Here is a 6,000-nt window from a genome sequence, read left to right as displayed (position 1 = left end):
TTTTCTGTCCTGTTTTTGTTTCTTCTCTTCACTATTGTACTTACCACAAAAGTAGTTGGAAGGCGAGGAACCGGATGTTCGTATATGACCCTTACTATTGCTACTGTCTGTTCTGCATCAAATTGTACAACTTGGTGTTTACACTAAAATGGCTCTTCAGCTCATACTCTGAGTGGGTACAAGAGACTGTCAGATAACTGAATCTGATCCAAAACCTTTGAAGTCAGTGAGAATTTCTCCATTGAGTTCAGTGGGTTTTGGATCAGGACTCTTAAGCTTCACTAAAGATAAGAGGTGTAATTATGCTAGTGTATAGCATTTAATAATCAGCCTTTAATACAAAATTAACCTGAGGAATTCTGGACTCTGAATGTCAAATCCAGTTCTGGCACGCATAAGGGTTAACCATTAACAATTCTCTGCAAGTTGTTGAATATCTGGGGGTGTAAATGATTAGCCCTGGAATTGGGATTTATTAGATATTTCTATTGAAACACAAAGAGGATAAGCATCCGGCTCAGTCCTTTTCTAGCTGGTTTGGCTCTGCTCTGCTGACAGGGTAAATGACTAAACCTAACAGGCACATGAATGGTCCAAAGTGGCACGAGCAGATTTTACTGTGATGCACACGTGCAGCAGATCTGCAAAGGTGCCATTTTTTAAAGTGCTACCACACTTGCTAGGTCACAACTGCTCACTACCAAGTACAAGGCTTCATTTTATCTTCCTGCTGTCAAGCAATCCTGTTTCCTGATGCCAAAAGGTTAAGCATGTCTCTCCCCTTTCCCCCATGAAGAGTACCAATCCAGTACACTGCTTCTGCCCAGCATGTGTACATCTGAAGCTAGGAGTCACAAGTGTCTCTTGTTAACAGTTCTGCAGCACTCGTTCACTGCTGGAGGGGAGGGTGGCTTATTGTCCTCAACAGTGATGCCCTGTGCAAGCAGTGGTAAGGTTTTTACGATCACTGCTATAAGTTCAGTGTTTGGGAAAGTTTCCAGGTTCTAGAAGCAGTCATACTCACGAGCACACGCATTTTGACTATTTGTTTTCCAGCAGAGCCTCGAGGCCCAAACTGAGATCAGGGTCCCCACTGTGGTACATGCACATGGAGGTGGACTGTGCCTTCTACTTAGACTTGCAAGCTGTGGAGGACAGTATTGTCCCCGTTTAAACAACCGGGTAAACAGGTGCAGGGTAACTTGCCCCCGATGTCACAGGGAGCCTGGAGACCTGATTCACTTCCCTGCTCTGCCAGAAGCGCAATCCAGAGCTTTAACTTCCTGGTCTTGGCCTGGAACAAGATACCAGACTTTTTACAAATGCCTTATTCTAATGACTGCTGTGCCTTTCCTGCTTCATTTTTGACCCCGCAGTCACTGTCTCAAGAGATCCCACCTGTTCAATAGATCAGCTATTAACGTGGTGACTAAGGAGCACCAGAAAAGCAACTGTACTGTTCAAAGTCCAATGTCAATGTAACCTTTAACTTTACATGGTGACTTTTTTTTTTTTAATATATATAAAAAGAAAAAGTCTGACATCTCACAACCTGGGATAGCAAGCATTTCTTTCTCAACTGGATGGCTTGTACAGTATCAGACCTTAGAGCAGTCAGGTTGTTCTGACTGGTATTCCCCTTTGGCATTTTTCCAGGGCTGAATGCAAAAAATTCTGCACTCCCCTCAAGGAAGGAAAGTTTTGCTGGCATTAAGGGACGGGGAGCAAGAAAGGATTATTTAGAACGTCCACTTTGATGTGGTGTCAACAGCGGAGATAAATCAGAAACCCTACTAGACAAGGCTTTGGTGAAAACCTATTTCTCACAGAGACTGGGGGAAATGTTCCTTTTGAAGGGGGACGTAAAACAAAAACCAGCATGTCCTGGCAAAAGCCTGGGTAATTATAGGCCTCAGTAATATGGCTCCCCTCTTTATGAAACACTAAAAAATACTGATGTGTTTTGGGGGGGATGGGGGGGTTTGGTTTCTGGGCTGCACAGTCAGCTTTGTGGATTCATTCTTGTAATCAAAGGGAGAGAGAGTTCCAGTTGGTCAAGAGACAGGAACTGCGATTCCTGTTCAGACCTCTGTTCTAAAGGAGTTTGTTAACCAAGGTATTATTCGTAGTGAGGGCCACAGATCTGTGACACTGGGGCTGTGCTCCATGCAGCCTTGGAGGCAGACCAGACCTGTCAGTCAGTGGCAGTGGAGAAGTGGCTCCACTGAGAAACCTGTGAATTTTTTCATCTGCTGCAAGACCAGCAGCCCAGCCCCTCTTGCTGCAGAGCGAAGTTTAAAAAAAAACAAAACCCTAATTTCAATTGGCTTAAAGTTTCCAGGTTCCCAAGGTCTGCCTCTGTTGGCAGAAGAAATTCCCTGTCTCCTATGGTCATTGGGACTTTCAGTGCACCCTATTCACCCACACAGAGTACAGCATGGCAGAGGAAGCTACAACAAAAGCCAGACACTGTCTCCTGCATCTCCCCCTACTGACTGAATGCCTGCAAGAAGATCTGTGCCTGTTCTGTGGAGACCCAGGCCCAGGGCCCCCACATGGGGGGAGGGAAGGGTACACTTTACCAAGGCCCAGAGGCTTTGGGGAGCCCACCCAGGCTTCAGCCCTCATGGGTATGTATGTGAGAGGGGGCCTGTGTTACAAGTTTGTACTGGGCCCAAAAAAATGATGCTTGGGCCCTGCCCAGGCCCATTGCAAGTGCTCAGACAGGGGCAGGGTTTCCTGCAGCCTCCCTCGCCAAAGTAGGAAACTCCCTGGAGGCACTGGCTGCAGCTCAGCTGCAAAATCTCTTGGGCCTGCTGCAGACAACAGCTCCCTCCCTCTCACACACCTCACCACCCTGTGCAGGGAGAGTGTATGTTGAAGGACAACTTCACAGGGCCAGGGAAGCTTCCCTCTCAGCTGCTGGCGCCCTAGTCACAGCCACCACTATTGACCAGGGAGGAGCTGCCCAGCTCCTCTCCCACAACTGTTGTGGCAGGGAGCTACAAAGCAAGAGCAGCCTGGGAAGGGGCCCGTGGCCTACCCTTTCCTCTCTTCCACAGCATTCATCCCTGCCCCCAGCCTATCACTGGCTCAGGGCAACTCCCTACCCGTCATTTGAGCCCAGCTCTGGCTCCCAGAGCAGCAAGCGGCCGAGAGCTCCTTTTTAAACCTGCGGGGTTGGAGTCTGGGGTCCGCAGGGTGGGGTCAGCCTATGTCTGACCCACATCCAGAATGCCCCTTTCAACAAAGCATGAGTCTCTGGGAAGCTCCCTTCTGGACTTTTTTTCTCAGGGCAAGAAAGCTGCTTGTTAAGGGGTAACCAGAAGGGCTCCCTCTCCTCTGGCGGCCTCTGTCTGAAATTTCCCTCCCTCCAGACGAAGAGGAGGAGAAGGATCTGGGGCTACCTAAGAAAAAGCCTTTCTCAGGGTATGTGTACGCAGCTGCTGGCGGCAAGCCTCCCATCCCAGGTCGACAGGCTCAGGTGTGTAGGGCTCGCACTAACACTCTAAAAAGAGCTGTGTGCTTTGAAATTGGGGCTCACGCTGGAGCTTGGGCTCTGACCCTTCAGAGCATCGTCTACACTGCTATGTTTAGACCACTAGTGTGAGCCCTGCTAACCCAAGTCTGTGGACCTGAGCTGGAAAGCTTGCTGCCGTGGGCTGTGCGGCTGCACCAGACGTTCAAACACCTCTAGTTGCCCCAACAAAAAACACAGAGGCTCTGTCCCTGCTCCTCTTCCTACCTACCTCCCATCGTACTCTGAAGTGGATGGAAAGAGAAGAGTAAGGCCCTGGTTGACAAAGAACAGAACACCTGGGTGAAGGAAAAGAGCCCCCAGCTTCCCTTCATCTTCAGAGGTGCAAAGCATGAAGCGTTTCCCACAAGCAGAATCCAGCCCAATGCTCCTCTTTGAGGAGGGTCAGCTTTCGGATTCTGAGCCAGGTCGCAAGAGAAGGAGGAAGACAACTTTCAGTGAGACTTCTGGTAACAAGTGATGTGTGGAAACTTTGCCCATAATGATTTTCTAGGATTGAGTCTATTGTGATTAAGAAAATGTATCCATGATTTACCTGAAAGCTTTCTAAATCATTTCTAAAAATAGGTCTTGGACATTTTTGAAAATGTTAACCTAACTGATTCAGGAGTCCAGGTGCCCCACTACTTTCTAGGGGAGGTTGCTTTTCTGATACCTAGCATGTTTGTAGAACTAGTGAGCCCCAGGCCTTTAGATGAAGTGAATATGGGTGTGACACTGTCTGGATTAGGGGTGACCATTCACAATATTATTGATATCAATATTGCAAAATTACAATAAATCTGGCAAAATGTGATGTAAAGTATCATTGGAAAAGTTATGATTTACTGAATATGAGAAGCTCATCTATATGTGTGTATCATCTTTGTAGTGTAAAATATGAATGTGTGATATTTCTGTTTATAAACTTGTGCTGTGCTACTGGGTGACACCCCTAACAGATAAGCATTAGCATTGCCTGGCCTGACTGAGGGCCAATCAAGGGCAATCAGCTATACAATGACCCCAGGTGGAGAGAAGCCAGGTGCTACACCTATGAGTCATCAGGACATGTAGGGACATGCCTGTGGACAGGAATTCTACAAGCTTTTCCCTGCCCATATGCTAGGAGCTTGTGTTTGAAACACAGGATGCACAAGCCACGTGGCAAAACTATAAAATACAGCTTCACCATCTCCATTTTATCTTCATGCCTGCTTCCTTCCTCTAGATCAACTATTCTACATCTAAAGCTGTGAAACAAAGGACTGAGACCCATCCAGGTACTGGATGTATATCAGATGATCTGTACAAGCCTGAAAACTCCACTACTGTTAAGAATCTAATATAAATAGACTTTGAAGTAATTTGTATGTGTCTGATCGCTTTGACCATGTAACATCTCATTTTGTTTCTTTTATAATAAACCTTTAATTTTAATTACTAAAGGGTTGGCTGGCACCGTGGTATTTTGGGTAAGATCCAAATCAATATTGATCTGGCAATCAGGAGAACCCTTTGGGGATCAGGAGAACTTTTTGTAAAGGGAATAGAGTTTTAAATAACATCTCTTTGCTGGACCTAGTTGCTGGTTGGGATCCAGAGACTGAAATGCAGTAAAGGGGGCTGTGTAACTTCTTGTTTTTAGCTTCTTGATAACCAGTGTGGGGAATCAGAATCACTCTTTGTGACTGGTTGGTGAAGCTAACTTCAGTGTTAGTCACCAGTTTTGGGAGGATATGCTCTCCTTTTTGCAGCCTGCCCTGCCCTTGGCATTTTCAAGGGGCTACCTTAGGCACAGAGACATTGGCATAGTCATAGCAGGATCGATAGAACCAGGTCATTTGAGTTTTGGATCCAAACAACACAATATTCTAAATTTAAAATTTGATACTGAGCATGTTAAAGGTTAAAGTTAGTCACAATGGAAGCAGTAAGGATGCAAGCAGTGGAAACCAAGCAGACGTTTGAACATGAACAAAGAATGGCAGAACTTCTAATGCAAGAGAAGCAAGCCTGCACCTAGCTGAAAAGAGAGTCCAGTGAGCTGAAGAAAGAGACAAAGAAGCTCACAGGAAGTGAACAGAACTTCTGCCAGCTGAAGCAGAACTTGCCAGACTTAAACTCATCTAAATCAAAGTAATAAAAAAGCAGCAGCAGGAACTGTCGTCCTGGAAGTCCAGCTTCTCTCAACAGCAATGGTTGGGAGAGAATCTGTCCAGTATATATTAATGTTGGTATATTATTGGATAAAAATGGTAAATATGTGTATCCAGGTTGATATAATCCAGTCCCAGAGAGAGTAAATCTTCTGTGTTACCTGTAATCAAGAGGGAAATTTGTGAAGGGGGAGATGCAAGACTCTAAGCAGTTTTCTGTGTTTAGTCAGGTATGAGTGTCTTGCTTGGGGATTGTGGAAAATACCCGTCTTGTCTGTTCAGAAAAGCAGTTTATCTGCTGAAGGAGAAATTGTCTCTAATTGT

Source organism: Emydura macquarii, unplaced genomic scaffold, assembly GCF_026122565.2.
Source record: "Emydura macquarii macquarii isolate MOO-44397 ecotype Brisbane River unplaced genomic scaffold, CSIRO-AGI_Emac_v2 contig_1790, whole genome shotgun sequence".
Classification (NCBI taxonomy): Eukaryota; Metazoa; Chordata; order Testudines; family Chelidae; genus Emydura; species Emydura macquarii.
The sequence above is the reverse complement of the archived record's forward strand: the minus strand, read 5'-3'. Positions refer to the sequence as shown.